Genomic DNA, 20,000 nt, shown 5'->3' with positions numbered 1-20,000 from the left:
TCAGGTAGATAAATCATCGTTTCAGGGACTCAACCCTTGTGCAAATAATATTAACCCCACGGGTGGATAGAGAAAATGAAAAGAAAAGAGGAAGGGCTTCATAATCTTTCACGCTTTTCACTCAGCAAGTGATCCAGCGCAGAGAGAGATAGCAAGAACAGAATAAAGGACCATCAACACTAACCGAACCGAACGGAACTCCGAGCATCCAACAGTGCATCCAAGGAAGAGATATATAAAAATCCAAAAATTCAAAAAAAGGGTATCAAAATGTTCTCCTGTTTGTCTCGCCTTCTTTTTTTGTGTGTGTATTTTTTTCCTCTTCTTCCTTTTGCTGACGAGCAGCATCACGGATTCGTGATCTCTCGCCAACACCTCTCCCCGGGAAAAAAGGAGGTGTTAATGGAGCCGCTTGGTAGAGGGAAGAGGGGAGGGAACGGCGTCATGGATGGATCGGACTAACCATGATTGCCAATATTGTCATCTTTCCGACGCCATATTACACCGATCGTAAACCAGCACCACCACCATCCCCATCACCGCTCTATTACGCTCTTCATCCATGCGCCGGGGGAAAAAAGACACATAAAATGAAATCCCCCTTTTTCCACTTAGGGGGTGAGAGAGGCAGGGGTGGGTGGGTGGTTGTGGCGCGCACAGCTCTCGACAACTTTTTCGAGTACCGAATACCCACGCAGCAGCAGCAGCAACAACAACAACAAAAGGAAGGGAAAATCGAAACCCCTTCTTGAGGATTCCGATCCGAAGCAATTTCGATGTATCGAAGGATGGAGGGGGAATGGACGGGAAGGACGAACACGGGACGAATTGGGGACACAAATCAAACGAACCGTGACATGCGGCCCCTCCCCCCCCCTTACCACCCTGTGTAACACCCTCTACCACGAAGCAAAAAACACGTTGTTCGGTCGGTCGGTCGGTCGGTCGGTGGATGGGTCGTTGTCACACGGCAACGCCAAAAGCCGTGCCAGCATTTCGGTCCATCCGTTTCGACGTTCGATGATGTTTTCCGTGGGCTTAAGCCGCTCGCGTAACGGTTTGACAAGTGAATAAGGGATTTTTTTTTCGATTCCCTTCCCTCCAGGTCGCACCCATACACACACACACACACGGCCACCCCCCTCTCCAGACAACCAACAAACCAAAACGAGAATTTAAAAGTGGTAACAAACCAACAACGCAAACGCCAGCCAACCAGCCATCCAGCAAGCAAGGAGCGAGAAGCGACATGGAAAGGTTTTTTTATGATGGAATAGGAGGGGAGGGGGTGTGTGCTCCGGAAGCAAAAACCCGAAACTTGTTTTCAATCTTTTTGTGAATCCACCCCCCTTGGGGGGGAGGGTGAGAGATGGTTGGTAAGAGGATACTGGAGTGGAAGGTGCTCAAGGAAGGAATGAAGGAAAATCTTCGCTTTATAGTCCCTTTCCCCCCGTGTACCGTGGAAAATCGATTTGCCTCTAACGTTTCCGTTTCGTGGGGTTGGTTTTCGAGGAGGGAGTGGGTGGGGGTGGTTGACAGCATATAACGGAACAACAACAATTTCCCTCCTCTCGCCACTAGTAGCCGGTTTTCACCGAAAACGCATCATCGACCGGTTGCGACGAAGTTCAAACAGAATTCCAAAATACATTCTTCGCGTACGTCAGGGGAAGGGGCGGGAAGGTGCAGGGAGTGGGTGCGTTTTATTGAAAAATAAAAAAAAAGGAAAATAATCATCATCTGCCGTCCCTGGCGACACCTTTGTGTGTGTGTGTATCGCGAGAAGGACAGGAAAATCTCAGAGCTTAAAGCGAGCGCATTCCAATTGCATTCCGGAATGTCTTTCCTCTTTCCGGATTGTCAGTTTGTGTTGTGGATTCCCCAAGGGATTCGAAAAATGCTGGCAGCACTGCCGCTTGCTGTGATGGATGCATTGAAATAATGGATGCAATACGTAGACGTTTACAATACAATACTTTTTTTTTTAATGTAAACCCATAATTTATTACAAATTGTTTATAGTATTTTGAAGATTGACGATTATAATCATAAAATGATTACAACTCCAACGCATCTCATGCGGTTACCATGAATAAGGCAATAATAAAGGGTGACTTTGATGCCTAATGGAACGCTTAATCGGATTACAAAACATCAACGACGCTCGGATGATGATCGTCAATTTTGTACCAATAATCCATCATTAAGCGAAGTATAATTTACTAACTTTCTCGCTGCAGTAAGAGCAATGGGAAAAAACAGCGTTCCTTCATTTTCAGCAAAAGAGAGTCCCAAATTGGAGCTTCCTCATTCCAACCAACCTCCCCGCGGGGGGGAATGGGAGGCGATGGCAGAAAAAAAGGTCAATAACAGCTTGCCACTTTTCCGATGAATAATCCGTTTCCGGGCGTGGTTCATCCCTCGGTTCATCCCCAGCAAGGAGGGAGCGGCTTTGGTGGACTTTTCGGGGCACCCACCCACAGAAATGCCACCGAGAGAGAAAGAAAAAGAGAGATGGAGATCCTCGTTTTTATATCCTTGTCATCCTCTTAATCAGCATCATTTCCTCCCTCGCAGCAGCAACAACAACAGCGGTGAGTGAGGGAGGGAAAAGCGAAAAGCAGAAATGACGGATTGCGTGACGAGTGGAAGGAAGAGAGAGAGCGAGAGAGTGAGAGCGAGAGTATATCGAATGATTCCCCGAAACGGCACAGATGACGATGATGATGATGATGATGAAACGAGATAGTATCGGATTCTAATGAAAACGGAAACACCCCCACCGTAACCGAATGCTGATGAGAAGGGATGGCCGGGTGGAGGTTGTTTATCGTGTGGATCGCCATCTTTTTCCACCTTCCGCTTTCTCACTCTCCTTCCTCTCACCACGAACGGAGGGATTTGCTTTGATTGAATAAGGCGCTTTGTGACTTTCGCGTCGCGTAACTCCCGTTCGGGGTCTCGTGTTCCGTTCCGTCGTGGAAAGCGTCGAAGCATGAGGATGAGAATGAAAACCGAATGGGAACACAATGGGTGATTGTGTTTGTGGGTGTGTCTGTGTGTGTGTGTATGATGAAAACACTACGCGCACTTGGCCTCATCTCTCTCTCAGACCGAAACATCGTCCGTGTTATGATGAATGATGATGCTGGCATGCCAGAGCAACGGGATGCACGGTAAACCCGGGAATCTCCGCTCTCTTTCCCTTCGTTCTACGTTTCTCTCTCTCTCTCTCTATCTATCTCTCTTTTTTCCAGCATCTGGCCTAACGAGGAAGAACGTGCAGCAACCTACAAACAAATAGAGAAGGCGTTGGCAATGGTGTGAGGGCCACAAAAACCATCTATCTCTTCGCGCCCGGGAATACCACGGTAGTCGTCGGAGGATGGAGGCCACACACGCGACGCGTAAATCGCAAATCCCGGGGTCATCACTTTTGCGGCGTGGTCGTCGTCGACGTCGTCCCGCTCCCACCGAGGCAAAGAGGACCGGTAAAGAACGAACGACAAATGATTGAAGTTGATGAGTAGGCGATGCCGACGCATACCAACACGCACACACACATTGGAAACGCGTAAAAGAAAAGCAGGCTGCGGTAATGGCGTACCTCCCCGGGGGTGGTGGTGTGATGAATGGTAAAACCAATGAGGATATGATAGGCTCGCTCGAAAGGGACTGTTTTTGTTTCCGCGAAGCGCGCTCGAGGTTGCCGCCGGTGCCGGAATGGAATCCGTAATTCATCATGAAGATGCCGCTGTCACGGATGGGCTGGTGGTGGTGGTGGTGATGGTGAGGTGCTGAGGTCCCTTTCACCCAATCTGTACATCTTCTTCATCTTCATTTCGTGGCACGAGCGCCCGTGCGTCAGTGGGAAATGAACCAACGAACCCGGAAGCAGGCGGGCCCGGAGTGATCCGTGTGAAAGGGAGTTGAGCATTCCGAGAGTTTCGGACGTTCCCTGGGATGGATCGCCCTGTGAGGCCTCACAAGAAAAACAAAAACCAAAACCGAAGTGCGTGGCGGTGGTGGAGAGGTAGGAAGAGATAATCTTTCGTCGTTTTTATGCGCGTGTCGCTTTTCCTTCCCTTCGTGCACTTCAGCCACCACGAGGAGAGATATGATTATGATGGAAGCTCGTTTTTGGATGGCTTACCCACGCATATCCACGCATACACACACTTCTCCCCCAATGTTGTGCTGGTATGGCCGTTTTCGACGATTTGGTGTGGTTTGTGGCCTTTGTCTTTTGGCCCGATGTTGGGCGAATCGATCGTGATTGGAACACCCTTCGGAAAACTGGAGAGAATCATCAGAGAATTATCGGAAAAGGAAAGCAAATTCTGGGAACTCGGGACCAGGATTGGTACAAAAAAACATGCGTTGAATCCGAATGGTGATGATGAACGATGAACGATGACCGTTGCGTGTTGCAAAATGTGTCTGATAATGATGCGAGAGAGAGAGAGAGCGCCATTCACTGATGGCATGGATGTGTTTCTCACCAACAAAAATTCATGGAAAGCATAAAGCACATCATACACATCGAGTAATGAGTTGAGTAATGAAGTCTCGAGTGTGCCTGCAGCTCCCTCTCCCCCGAAAAGGTCAACAAAATTGCTAATCCTATTGCCGCGCCTGCTAATTGCTAATAATCGACACTGAGTAGCGGCGCCATTCGCACAAACACAGGCTTATCGGTGATTAATTAGCGCTAATCGAACGGTATCAACACTTCGGCCAGTGTGGCGTACACAACAGGATTAATCACGGATTCGCGATGAATGCACTTACTCCTCGAAAGTACAGGATTAGGAATGTGTTGGTAAGAGCGATATCCAAACGCAGCGCAGTTTATGTACATCAAAGGAGTCTGCTTCCAACGAATGCTGCTTTCTCCTCTGAGCTTGCATTCGGAAGTCATACATGATCCGTGGACGTGGATCGCATATTCTTTTTTGGTATGGCCAACACCACAATACGCACATATGTATGTATCCGCACAGCCCACAGCATATGCACCACAACACAAATGGATCCAACAACCGAAAGTGAGCTCACGATGGAGGCGTTTCGTGGTACAACCCTTCTGGCCACCGACACACAATCAGTAGCACCGAACATCAGAAGCAGACGGAACGCGCCATCATTCGCGCCCGAAAGTCCGATAGACCCGCGATAGCACCGGCGAATGAGATGGTCACACCGGTTTATCACCGGAAAGGAAAGGATGCCAGCACAACCAACCAACGGGATGGTGGTCTGTGATCCAGATCCCTTTCTGCTCTGAAGGTTCCATCATCTGACCGTGACCGAACGCACGGTTTTGGTTCGCTATCCGCTCAAAAAACCGAAGAGCAGTAGGCCTACAGCGTTCTGATCGCGCAAAAATGAAAGATGAAACAAAAAACAGGAGGAGATCCGAAAAATGGACGTCACAATGAAGGGGGCCACCTCGTTGACCTTACACCACAGGCACGCCGTTGCCGTTGTCACAGGAAATGCTGCCATCTGTAGCCTTCCAGCGGCTGTAGGCCAGAAAACATGCGCCACGTATGGTGCGGAGATCCTTTGCTGTTCGATTCGGTCTGGAATACAATTTCGTCCGTTCTGGTCTGGTCCGTCGAGGTCCGGCACGGGTCCGGGGTCTATACACACACACTGACCGGTCCATATGTGTGCGATTTGGTGTGGTCCCCGTATGCGGATGCGAACACCGTAGCCTCCAGCAGAGCAGAAGAAGCTCGTAAAGCCTTTCTGCGTACGTGTGCGTGTCTGTGTGTGTGTCTGTGTGTGTCTGTGTGTGACCAAAGCCAGCAACAAAGGCGAATGGAACATTTCATTGGATGGAAAAGGCGTACCAGAGCAAATGGTACGTCGGTCACGAGGCCTTATGTCAAATGCAACATGCTGTGGTGGTGGTGGTGATACGAAGCCGCTTGGCCGCTGGAACCAAGGGAAAAAAAACCTTACAAATAAGCCAACTGATAGCAACTGGGACGGCCGGACCGGACCGTTCGATTCCCCGGATGAAGCGGCGAACGGTGACATATCAAAACACTTCTCTCTCTCTGTTCTCCCCCTCCATTATCTCGACTTCATCTCGTACAGGGATCGAGTGTTTAATCCTGGTCACAAACAGCAGCACAACGCAGACACGGCGACGACGAATCGGTTCCACTCGGTACCGAGCGATGGCAAGACCAAGAGCGAGTAGATCCTTCGCCACGGAACAGGATAACCGGTTGCACCGGTTTGCCGTCCTCGTCGCTGGTCCTCTCTCTTGTGCTACCGTTGTGCTCCCCTATGCTGCGCTGTGTGTGTGTTCCGGGCTGTTGTTCAACATCCTCTCACATTATCACAGACCCCATTGCGTGATGGGGGTTCGTCGGTGGTATCGTATCGTTTCCTGGTGGCAAACGATCGTTCCTGGACCACCGCTATCTGCCGACCCCCCCATATTGACCGGTTCTGCAAGCTACATACACACACACACCCACAGAGACAGAGAGAATGACATATTTCATTTCCCCGGCTAAAAAGGCGAAAAGGTTGGATGGTACCCCAGGAGGAGTGGTCGGTACGGGGTGACAAGAAAAGTTAGTCCTTTTTCGTGTTAGGAGTGTTCCTTCCTTCTCTCCTGCTCTGCTCCGTGATTCCTGGTGCAGGGTGGGTCTGGTGGTGGTTTGAACCTGGGATTTGAATTTGGTTTGCTCTTCTGACACACCAACCAATCGGTGTGTGTGTGTGTGTGTGTGTGTGTGTGCGTGATGGAAATTTTCCGTGTTTTTCAGGAGGTGCATTCCTTCGGAGTGGTACTAGCCAACGTTTGCTCACGCATTACATCCAGACAGGCAGGAGAAGGCATGGGCACATGTTGTGCTGCTGCAGCAACAACCACCGTAGTGGTGATTGATGTTGGAAAACAAAGCTTCCTACACGAACACGAACCAATTGAATTGTGCTTAAAAGCGGTGCATTCTTTGCGTTTCTAATAGTGCATGTAATATACTGTGGGGCTCGTACAAACGCGAAACACTTGCACGATGGAGGCGCATGGTACTCTTCCCAGAAAAAAGGGATAAAGTGGGATGAAATAGCAAAATAGGCTACTGTTTCCGAAATGGAAGCAGTAGCAACGAAGTGTCTTATCATTTATGCAGTTTATAAACATCAGAATCAATCTAAACTCAATTGGAAGCTAGTGTCAGTGCGTTAACCACTTCCAACCGCAAATTGTGAACAGAAGGGAGGTGCTGAAGCCATTCCCGGATTCAACAATCTATGTTGTTTCCACCCAGTAGCAGAAGGAGTAGCAGCAGTAGCAGCAAATCAAATCAGCCAAATGCAGGTGTCAGTTCCCGTCTAACGCGTGGAATTGCTTTGAAAACGATGGATTTGATTTTTGACCGCCACACCGTATGGGGATCCGATCCAATCGTTCATCCAACCCCCCGAAAAAAGGAGAGAGAAAAACAAAGAACAATGCACACCAGACACACACACACAAACATCAAATGGTGTGTGTTTGTTTATTTATTTGCGGCACTTCCGATCGCTTTTTCGCTCTTTTTATGTTTCCATTTTCCCCTATGACGTTCTGTGAGTGTTTTGTTTTTGCCCCTGGAATGAAGCGCATTGATAACAGTCAGCCAGAAGTGTGTGTGTGTGTGTGTGTGTGTGTGTGTGTGTGCGTGTGTGTGGTGGCAAATTGATAATTTTATTTATCAGTTTTTGTAGGACTGTTGGACCCACTTCCAACGCACTCCAAGCCGAGCTGCCGTATCGGATCTACATCATACACATGAATGTTTAATTCGCCTCTTGGTGTTCACTTACCAGTTTGTGTGTGTGGGTGTGTGTGTGCGTTGTGCACAGTGCTGCGGAATGAGGAGTGAGACGGTACTCAAAAAACAGTGAAATCCAATCGAATTTGCTGAGCAAAAACCCCCGGGGGCGGTTCACGCTCAAGCAGAAAAAAAATACAATTGACTATCGAAATGATCGAACAAATTATTCCAGCAAAACACCCTTCACTCCCTTACACCACCAGAGGCACACTCGGGAAGAGGGCTGCAAATGAAAGGGAGGGAAATGGAGAAAGAGCAAAAAGTGATGTTGAAAGTACACAAAACCATCAACTACACCGCGAGGGGACAACACTCTCACTGGTGGCGATCGACTGCACATAAATATTGCACTTTCGAATAGCATCACTCCACGCAACCCTCCCACCGCCACCGCTCAGAGAGGCGCATCAAGCGCCTAACATGCCGATGGAGGCTCGAGGCGCTCGATGAGGGAACAATTTGAGCATGGAACAAAGTCAAAGACTCACAGCCGGCTAGCCGGATTTATGGAGGTGAAGCGAAGTGGTGTAGTAAGCCACACCCTCTGATGCCCCGCTCCAGAAGGGAGGGAAATAAAAAAGAAAATGATAAAATCTGTTAAAAATTTTAAACGAAATCCACTCCCCACGCTCGAGTTTCGAATTTATTCACGCGGAACGCAACGCGCGTGCAAAAAACGGGCAAAACATTTCGCGCAAGTTCGACTGAGCACAGAACGACAGAAAGTTGCACAGGAAATGCAAAACAGGATGAGGGTGGGGGTGGTGCGTCGCGGAGTCGTAAAAAGAGAGCAGACAAAACACAACAAAACAGACGAAACGCGATGGAATAAAAATAAATTCTTCATTTTTCGATTTGCGATCGATTGCCCGGGCAATGGCTGGTTGGCCGGCCACCAATCCACACAAATAATGCGGTCCCCGAGCACCATAAATTGGGAAAACAGTAACAGTGGGAGGGAGAACGAAGCGTGATGTCGGTGGAAAAACTCAAAACAAAATTAAAAAAAAAAAACTCGTGACGCTGGCCATTGCAGCACTCGGTGGTGCCATACTCCCGGTTTCATTATTATTATTTGTTGAAATTTATTGTTTTTAATGCATAATTGAAATATTCCGAAACCATCATCATCATCATCATCATCAGCAGCACCGCGAGTGGCGGGGTTATTATGTTTTGCTTTTATCTGTTTCAGTGCTTCAGTGTGGTCCCGGAGCGAATTAAAACAAAAACCAAATTCCCCCAAAAATGAAAAAGAGAGCAAAACTTGCGCGGCAATCAATCGAAAAACACGACAACACAGACGCATTTGGGCGCTTTCCCGTACAGGGATTTCCCGAAATTCGATGATTAATATTGAACACCATCGAACTCGTTATCCGGAAAGGCGGAAAGGCGTTCTACAGCGCTAGAGCGCTTAACGATGGTGTGCGCGCGTGTGTGTGTGTGTATGTGCACCCACTCGGGGAGGTGTGATCTTTTGCATAATATTTGATATTTTTATCTCTCATACATTTCTCTCCTTTTCGGTGGACGTCTTTTTTGAATTATTCTGTTTTGGCATGACAGCCATTGGTATGTTTCAGGATTGATTTCATGCTGCAATAACATGATTGCACGCATATCATCTTCATCTTAGGACAGTGATGATAGTTCGAACAAAAATCTTGATTCACATTTGAAGTGAAAATTGATTTACAATACTCCTAACCGAACACCAAAACTAAACGCTTCTCTAAAGGATAAAAACCTGCTCTAATGTGAGGTAGAGAGGAAGCTGTAAATAATGCAAAGTAGCGGAAATTAACGGTAATTGAAACCACCGCCAGGGATCAAACACGGTCTGGAATTATTAGGCACCAGACATCGCACAAAGCCGCGGTGCAAAAGAGAGAGAAAAAAAAACACGAAAACATTGTCGTGTGGCGGAATAATTATAAATCAAATTGTTTTAACTGATCTGCAACTATTAATGATCGAACCCAATTATCAGAGCATCCCATGCGTACACACAAGGGGGGAATGCGGGGTAATTCGCCGATATCATTATCATCGCACCCGACGACTCGTTTCTGATCTGGCCACCAGCTACTCAGCAACATACCAATTCCCTTCCCTTAATCGTCCGTACCACCCTTTCACCTCTTTCATCATTATCATTCGATAGCGCCTCCCCGGGTCACATCCACCACCCTCCTACCGAAAAGGCTATCGATTTCATATTTTCTCACCCCACCGAGTGCCAACTCGGTGGAAAGGGTGATGGTGGTGAAAATGCTTTCGAAATTAATTCAATTCAACAACTGCTGCTGACCCTCATCGCCACCACCACCTTTATGGATGGAATGGAGGCGCCTGGTAGCGCGTAGCAGCGCAGCTTATACAGAAGCCTCCCAGCCCCGCTGAAATATCCTCGTGCCAGGTATTAAGTGATCAATATTGTACCAAACCCCTCCACCCACCTTGGTTTCGGGCCCCTTTGTGTCGCCATTTGTTTGATATCGACAAGGGTGCGCGGTGCGCGCAATGAAGCGACCACCAAATATAGAAGAACACACTCCAGTCAACCATAAAATGCCCCTCGAGCCTCGAAGCGTCGCGTTTCTAATTTAAACAGCGCGATAATCATTCAACTGTGATCAAAGCAAGTGTGGCTGTGGAATGCAGTGAAGAGCAGCCACCTTCACACACACACACATACACACGAAACACCGGTTCGCCCAAGGGGCGGGGGCGCAGAAACCAAAGCACCACCCCACACCCCCCAAACACACACACCCGGGAGGCATTATCACATGGTTTGTATTAATTAATTGGTAATTACACGTTATGTTTAATGTTTAACATCACTTCACCGAGAGGAGGCGACAGCGCGAGGGGGGGGGGGGGGCGTTTGTCCTCTCTCTCCCCCTCACCAATCCCCCCCCCCCCCAGTCCTATGTGATGAACATCAACAGCACAAACAAATGAAGATGAATGGTGCTGGTGGTAATGGTGACGGTGGCAGATGCTCCACCGTGATCATAGTGCTCGATCCTCAGTTGGTTTGCTGCCAAAAGGGGTGGGTGCGGGGAACGGGATTTCGGGTCTGTGCGTGTGTGTGTGTGTGCGTCAGAAAATGAATTTTCATGTGCAGTCTACCGTGAAAACACACACAAACATTCACTCACACACACACAGTCCACATGACTGGTAGGTAGCGCAAGCCGCAAAGTTGTGGCTTTCGATGTGTCACGGCGAGGAGGGGGGGGATGGGAGGTTTGAGGGGTTGTGTTGAGGGTGAGAAGGATGGGGGGGGGGGGGGTGTTTGGGAAAGTGCCACCAAACTTTGGCTTATTGACTCGCATAATGAGTTGCCGCTGCGTCCACTGTGTCCATCCTCACCCTGTTCGGCACACCCTCATCCGCCCCTCCCGCCCCATCCCCCCTCCCCTGACGGGACAGCCGGTCTCCATCCATCCATTTCAATAATATCCGCTGGCCCATTTCCGTTCATTTCCGTTTGTCGGACAATTTGCAACACATGAGCTGGTTTATTGATGAAGATAATGATGCTGATGATGATGATGATGATGCTGCCGGTGCTGCTGCTTTTGCCATTCATCGGTGTGGAGGTGGCGTTTGGCTTTGTGCGAATGTTTGCACAAGTGTAGCCCACCACCTCCACGTGTACGTGTGCCAACCATTCCGAGTACCATATGTGTGTGCGCGTGCGTGTGTGTGTGTGTGTCCTGGGCACAATTTAAAATGTATTTGCCACACATGCCATACCGCGGGGAGGGAATCTGGCACTCGTGCCCGATGATGCTGCTGCTTGGTGTTGGTGGTGGTGCTGCTGCTACTATTATTATTATTTCATAAATAAATACATCATTATAAATGAGGTGTGTGTGTGTCGCGTGGGCCGAGACAGGACCGGTGGTGGCTCAATATTGAATAAATAAAGTGGATAACAAATAGCGCCGTTTCACTCGCACCCGCTTCCCTACCTCAGTGCAGCAGAGCGAAATATTTATGCTCCATTTGCTGCGTACACACACACAAAACACCACTTGACCGCAACGGCTTCGTTCTTTCCCCACGCTTCCCCCAAATGGGATGTTTGATCGGATTGAGTCCTGAACTGGAGCGGAGCCGAGAGGAGCACCAGCCAACCCGGGGCGCGCCACTATTTCACAGGAGAAAGCACTTTAACCAATCGTTTTGCGCGTTCCATGTTTTTATGATTTTCCAGCGTGCCAGGGCGCGCCCGTTCGCCGGTTGTCACTTTTTAACCGAAACTAGTGCGAACATGAAACACCGCCTCGATAAATCAACATTACCCCTTCACCCAGGTGTGTGTGTCGGTGGTGGATAGAATCAACAGGTTCAGCAGTAGCAGCAACCATTGGAGGTCGGCAATGGCGAAAATCCGATTAATGAGTCAGCCCCTCGGGTGGGTTGAGGGAATTAGCAGTAGTCGCGCCATGGTGCACACTTCATTAAATTAGTGCCCACCACTGGTTGGTGCTTATCGAATTAAATTTACAAACGCAAGCACACACACACACACACACGTAGTGATAATAACAGAGTGAGATAATAGAGCACACTTGACACACGAGCGGATTTTCCACTCGGTGCTGGTATCGATTGGCTCAATTGAAAATGAATCATAAACAGTGCATCCAGATGCTGATGATGATGATGATGTGTATGGTGCTTTATCGAACGGGCTGGATATCCGATTCGATTACACTGCCCACGGGCCCCTAAAAAGGCGCAAAAAATACAACGCGAATACTGCTCAAATGAAACGCGAATACTGCTCCTGAAACGAAGCATTCGAAAGCAGCAAAAGTCGCTCCGCCCTCCCTCAAAAACCAACTCCCTACGCTGGCTACCAGGGCGTGAACATTATTAATTATAGATATCTAATTATCTCCAGGACTTTCTCGCCCCCCCCCCCCCCCCCCTCGACAACTCGACTCGCCACCGGCACCACCGGAATTACTTTTCTATTTAGCCAACTTTTATGCCGACCGGCTTTTTGAGGCGCTCCGGCCAGGTTCCCCCCTCCCTTCCCTTCTTTCCGGGTCCAAAACCTTGTCTCGAAGGATTTACGACTACGACGACGCGACGTACGCTACAATAAAAGATGGAAAGCAAAGAGAGAGAGTAAATGAGAGAGGCACACAAAAGCGACGGTGTTGTTGTTGTTGTTGTCGGCGGTGGTGGTGGTGGTGACCTACCAAATACGCCCGGAAACCGGAAAAAGGATCAAGGATTTTTCCCATTTCGACGGGGACGATGGTGACGACGACTGAGCGAAGCAGCAGGAGGTGGAGGTGGAGGGCAAAACAAATTAAACTTTTCCTCGTTTTTCGCTCGCTCATTTAAGCAAAAGTGACAACGATCTCTCGGGGGAAAACTTTCCTCGGGTGAGCTGCTCTCCTTGCGGCTTTTGCTGGACTACCCTCCCTCCCTCCACCAGGAACAAAGGGAGAAGGCGGTAAGGAGGGTGTGTGGAAGAGGGGAGCAATGATGGCTTGTTGGTTTCGGTGTTTCTATTTTTTCTGTTTTTGGTTTTGGGTTTTGCTTGCTTCTCTTCTCGGCTGCCGTTTGGAGTGAATTGGTAAAAGGCTGGAGCTGGAGCTAAATAATAAGCAGCAGCAACAGCAGCAGCAGCAGGTGGTGTGTTAGGTCGGAACGCCTATTGTGGACGCGGGTCTGAACGAGACAGTAAAGGGAGGGGGAAGGCGAGAAATTACTTATTATTCCAACGGACGGACGGACGGACGGAGGCCGAGCCAAATTAGTACAAAATGGCAATGGTTTCTGGCCAGCGTTCCCTTAACCTGGGCAAGAATCTGGTGCTCGCGTTGCTCGAGGTAATTTGTTTTCGTTGTTGGGGTGCCGGGTAAAGTTTGCTTTAAATTAATTAATTAATATTAATATTGGCACAATGCTGTGCACGAGCTAAAGGGGGAAGAGGAAGAGAATGGAGTGAAGTAAAACTCCTTTTTACAATCGATCGAAAGGTGGTTGTAAAATGCAACCTTTTCTTTTCCTACCTTTCGTTTGGTTATTGTTATCGAACTTGACGGAAGTATTGTTCACACCAAAAACCGATTCGCGATGTAAGAATATTCTGCGCGGAATGACTGAAGCTGAATGTCTTATTTCAGCTTCATCCGCGTAATGAGAAATGCTTGCTCTTTATGCAACACTTGGCTAACAACTGAAATTGCAAGCATTTCTCCAGCGTTACTACGATTCAAAATGAACGCACACGACACGAGGATCAGACCGTAGCCTGTTTGGATTTGCAATGCGCCACAATGAAGCAAGTGAGTGAGTGACTCACCAGCTGGCTCCCCAGTAACTCACCTGCGCTGGTGAACGCTCACGAACGTCACCGGAAGTGCGACACTCACGCTCACAGCTGTGAGCGAAAGCAATTGGTGATAATAAATCTAGAGTTTGACGAGCCACGAACTCGATATTACAGAAGCACAAGGAGAGAGAGCGGAAAACATAGAAAGAAAAAAAGAGAAAGAGAAAGAGAGAGGAAAATATACCAGGTAAACATGACAGGAACGAGCGACAGGAGGTGGGGTTGAGTGAAACCATTTTTCCATCCATTTGCCCACACTGACACGAAGGATTTGGAAGCAGGAGGAGGAGGAGGGCAAACAACGAAAAGGAAGCTCACTCTTACACACACACACACGGCTACGGCCACGGATCAATGCAGGGGTTGCGGAATGATGGGGTCGTGACTCCCCTTCGTTTACGGATTCCGTGTTTTTTTTTGCTTGTGTTTTCTTCTCCCATTTTTGTTTCTTTGTTCCTGCGCTTTCATTCCGTTGGCGTTCCGTTTGTTCCCGGCGAGAACATACTTCTTTTATACCCCCAAAGAGCGCCTCCCTCCCCCAGCAAACGTCAAGCTAACAACCACCAACACGCCAGTTAGCACACACACACACCGGTGTTGGAGGGGATGGGTAGTTGGTTTTAGGGGGAGAAGAAGAGCTCTGCACCATCACCACCACCACCGGCAGTCGTCACACTTCATGTTACCGTTGATGAAGGTGAGAAAAAGTGTACGAAAAGTTCTGTTCGTGATGAAGTTACTCCCCTCCACTCTTCGCTCCCCTTTTCGTACCAATCACCGGTGACCGAGAATTGTTTGATGATCTGCACAAACACACACACAAACACACACACGAGCTAGCTCACACGCACAGTATGAAGCCCCGGCCGGGAACATAGGAAAAGTGGAAAGCTAGTCGGTCGGTTGGGTGTTTCTGTTGGGAAATCTCACTCAACCGCTGCTCAATCGAGTGACTACCCGAGGGGACCGAGGACATGGAATCCGGGGAAAGGGACTGCGAGTGAGAGAGAGAGAGAGAGAACGAGAAAGTGGAAAGCGATGGAACGCTCCGAGGTGGCTCGGAGATCGGAAAACCCGATAGTGGAATTTTCCCTGTGGCCACCGGAGAGGGAGTTGGTACGGTGGCTGATGGTGTCGGGAACCATTTTTCCCACTGAACACCAACACTCTATCCTCTCTCTCGCTCTCTCGCTCTCTCTCTCTCTCGCTCTTTCTCTCTCTCACCTGCTGGACACCGAAAGCGACGCAGCGACAGGCAACAGATGAAGACTTACGACAAGTAAATGTATGGCAGGCGACCGGAAGCGGGTGCGAGGATTGTGTGCCAGGGGGGGGGGGGGGTTGGGTAGATTATTTTCCAACCCCCCTTTTCTCCTCCCCTTCGCTCTCTATTCCTCATTTAATCCCCGCATGTTTGCGCTCCCCTTAAGTTAGCTCCGGTGAAAGGTGATGGTTGGATAAACGTGATGGTTATTTGTACGCCAGGTTGCTGGTGGTGGTGATGGTGGTTGAGGCGGCACAGTGTATGTGTGTGTGTGTGTGTGTGTGCATATCAACGGAAGCGGTAAAATAAAAGCCCATCGTGTCGCAACCGAGGTGAGGGAGGGGGATGGTTTGGTGCTGGAGACACGCCAGCGGGGTAGTGTTCTGGTGAATGATAACTCGCGCGCGAAGAGGCGCGAAGGGTAGGCAGCAGGAGACGGCTGCATACCGTCACGTTAGCGCGCTGGCAATTGGATCAGAACCATCCACAAAAGGTCGTTGGAAGGTGGAAAGCGAGGAGTGGGGGGGGGGGGGGTGGCAGAATTCATTACGAAAAGCCACCACCCCTCGAATTCCTCTCCACTCTGCTTGCCGCAGTAGTGAGCATTTTCCTGCCTTTTTCACGCAAACGATCGTTACACCACAACCATCACCCCACCACCACCACCAAGAAGGACCAAAGGGGATGAAAAATCCGACCCAACACTGGGGGGAAAGGAGGATGGAACCTGGGGGGTGAGTTTTTATTTCTTTTTTCTTCCTTTTCTACCCCCCCGGGTGTCCTGGCGGCGACCTCGGGACCGGGGCAGCTCGATGATGAGTTATCGAGGAAGGGGAGGGAGAAAAGAGAAAGCAACTGAAATCCCGCTTTAAACCACCTCCCCCAACACCCAACCTCCCCTCCCCCCGGGGGAGGGGGTGAGTCGCGAACGGTCGCGAACGCGGATGCACTTCAGCTTCACGCGCGATGTTTCATCTTGGAGCACTGGGCCGGGCTGGCTGGCTGGGAGGGAATGAAATAAGGGAGGAGGAGGGGGGTGTTTTATGTACTACAACCCCCCTGCAACAACCTCCCTCATCTGCAGCAAAAAAGGACATTCATGCTTGAGGACGTTTGGAGGTGGTGCCGCTGGGGTTGGTGGTGGTTGTGTGGTTTGTTTTCTTTTATTCATCCCGAGATTTATTATCTCACCTCCCGAGAGCTCCCCGAGAGAGAGAGAGAGAGAGGACACGAGTGGGAGGTAGCCACACAAGATGACTGACGATCTTTTTCGTCTTTCATCCGTGCACCACGGGCACACCCTCCTCCGGATCCGAACCCCCTTTGGCTGTCTGTGCCGAGGACATGTTGTACATTTCTGTGTTTTCGAGCTAGATAAACGATAGAAAGAGAGAGAGAGAGAACGAGAGAGCGAATACGAAGCACAGTGGGAGGTGAATTAAGGACAATTGCACACAACATGAACAATCCCCTTCCTCAGTTTGTGATGAGGTTAGGTAAAAAGGGGATGATAAAGGTGTACAACAAAAGCTGATACTCCCTTTTCACTTTTGAGTGTCGTCGTTACGGAAAGTAGTAGAAACAGTGAAGCAGAAAATCCATCCCTATCTATACACTCTTTAGCTCGCAAACCGAAGAGAGCAAAAGAAAGAAAGAGAGAAGAGAAAAAGAGAGAGAAAGAGAGAGGGCGAAGGGAGCACAAACATGATTAAAGGAAACTCGCCCCTGAAATGAGCTGCTCTTCCTTTGTGCTCTGCAGTCACTCCCGGAGAAACGAAGAAGAGAAGAAAATCAGGACAAATTCAGGGTTCCTTTTTTTCCCGTTCTTTCCCACCTCCAACCGGAGCAACGACGCGGACGCGGTCGTGATGATAAATTTATTTACCAAGTCCTCAACCCGACTTCCACACCCTTACCACACTCTTCTGCATAATTTGACCATTACCTTGGGTGGGTGGTGGTGGGCGGATCTAGCATCACGCTCGCAGTGCTGTACGGGTGGGGGGTAAATAGAATCACCAACGCAGCCAGCCAACGAAAAACCTAATAAAATAACAACGAAAGACGAACAACATTCCTCACCATCACCGACACCGGAGCGACAAACAAGCTAAAGAAGAAGAGAGACAGATGAACGGAGAGAAAGAAAACGAGAGAGAGAGAGAGAGAGAGATTGGCCAGAAGTTGATGAACGATCTACCACTCCTGCTGGTGAGGTGGTGGTGCTGGTCTTTCGGTGTTTGCTTCGCTAAGGTAGTTTACGCGAACCACCAGCCAGCGAACGAGCCATTTGTGGTGCCAAGGAACGTGAACACAACACCCCACACAACGACGGCAGCAACAACAACAACAACAACAACAACAACAAAGAAAGAAGATAAAAAAATCCCTTGAGGGCTCCAGTGGGCGACACAAACACCCACCCAGAACAGCACGCCCGCCTGCCGGATGTGAAAAGAAGCAGCAGAAGCAGAAGCAGCAGCAGCAGCAGAAGCGAAAAAGTTGATTGAGATTAATTTATCTAACGAGCAAGAAACATGCCGAGCGAAACTGACACACACATACATAGAGAAACACACAGGAGGCCATGGTAGCGAGGCACCTGCACTGTGTCGAGGGAAGGAAAAAAAACGAAGGAAAAAAAAACATCCTCGACCACCACTCGTAGCAAGCGGTGAAAGCGAAGGAAACAGGACGACGACGACGACGAAACTTCATTCCAAGAAAAATGGAACCAAATGAGCTCTGGCCACGAAAACACATACCAGCCGCAGCGTCGTCTCGTGGTGGTGGTGTGCGTCTTGACTTTGGATCGAATTAATTTGTGTTCCTGAGTTCTCACAGTTGCCTCCTCCCCTGGGTGGGTGGTTTTGGGGGATTCTAATTCACTTGCCATTAGTTGGCCGGAGCGAAGGAAGTCCTTAGGAAACCAAAGGACAAGGGTAATAGATTGCGCTGCTTCGAGCGAGAGGTTTTTTTGGGGAGGGGTGTCGAACACGTTATAACCGGAGGCCGCCAGCGAGCGAACGGGACGAAAATTTGCCAATTAGGCGCCACTTTCCACCGCTTCCCAAGAAAGGAAGGATCAAACAAAGGATAGCAAAGCTGGAGAAGGAGGAGGAGGAGGAGGAGGAGGAGGAGGAGGAAAGAAGGTAAGACAAATGTGTTTGCCAGCAGGGCCGATTAACTGTCGCATATTGGTGTTTTCTGGGGGATGTGACAAGTGACCTGCAGCAAATAGCTCGAGATGCGAATAAAGAAGTCGTCGACATCCTTCGGGAAGCAATTTATCGGAGCAAAACAACAACTTTGTCCCTCGAAGATTGATGACCCGAGTACTGAACTCCAACTATATGGTTTAGTGTGTTACGTACATTGCGTATTACGAACGGAATGGAAGGGGTTCCCGCAAAATGGTTCCATACTAATGTGGAACCATCGAATAATCAATCGATCGAAACCAGAAAAAAAATCGAAGAAAGGAGCATAACAGAGATGGCAAACGTGCAAAACGTGTTGGTCCCAACATGGTCAACCGGTACCGTACACCTAAGCCGTCCGACGCGAAACGACTAAATGATTTGTGGAACTTTGTCAAACATCATCCCGCCCCGCAGCAAACAGCACCCGACAACAACATATATAACAATGGCATCCTCTCGCTGAAGACGGTTCCAGGTCTCGCTTCTTCGTGGAAGACACGCCAATAGGGATCACATCGGATATATGTCAGAGAGCGAGCGAACGAGTGAGAGTGAGTCAGAGGATGCCATGAGACAGAACAGTGCCGTTGCCGTGCTGTGAAAATCATTTCCACATGTTTTCACTACCACTCGCGTGCCTTCCAGGTCGCTGCCATCGCGGTGCTAAGAGAAGGTAAATCTTCTTCAAATCCGGAAACCACCCTCGAGCAGCAGCAGCAGCACCAGAAGCCGGAAGAAACGATGCTTCCTCGCTCTCTCTTTCTCTCTTTCCCTTGACACCGACGCCACAATGTTTTCTGACGTTTGTGCTGAATTTTTCTGCACCTTCCCCAGAGGAAGAAGAGAGGGGGGGGAGGAAAATTGGGGTGTGTTACGCGCCATATCCTCGTCGTAAGTTGGAAGCTTTTCTCACCAACGAGCAGCACCAGCCGGAAAGATACACACCACTACCATCACCACCGCCACTGGAAGTTGTTTCACTTTGACTGTCGAGGAAGAAAGGAGAGGAGGTATTTGGATCTTCCCCCAGGGGGCGGGGATGAAACGTTCACGAGACACACACACACACACACACACACACACACACACACACACACACACACACCGAACACACGAACAGAAATGCCGCCAGAGACAGAGCAGAGAGCATGAGCATTCGTTTGGAAATTTACTTTCCATGAGCTTCCACACCACAAACCGCCACCACCGGCAGCAGTAGTAGGCTATGATGAATGGAAGACAGAGGCAGAGAGAGAGAGAGAAAGAGATGGAGTGACAGAGAAGGACGCCAGCTAACGAGGAAGACATCA

General features: G+C 49.3%; 1 protein-coding gene across 11 annotated transcripts in view; it reads right to left on the bottom strand.

Annotated features, from left to right (window-relative positions):
* Positions 1–20,000, bottom strand: part of LOC125950181 (protein groucho) — a 178,093-nt gene that overhangs the window by 17,840 nt on the left and 140,253 nt on the right. The window lies entirely within an intron of this gene.

This window comes from Anopheles darlingi, chromosome 2, assembly GCF_943734745.1.
Source record: "Anopheles darlingi chromosome 2, idAnoDarlMG_H_01, whole genome shotgun sequence".
In the NCBI taxonomy this organism is placed as follows: domain Eukaryota; kingdom Metazoa; phylum Arthropoda; class Insecta; order Diptera; family Culicidae; genus Anopheles; species Anopheles darlingi.
This window is presented reverse-complemented; position numbering and strand designations above follow the sequence as displayed.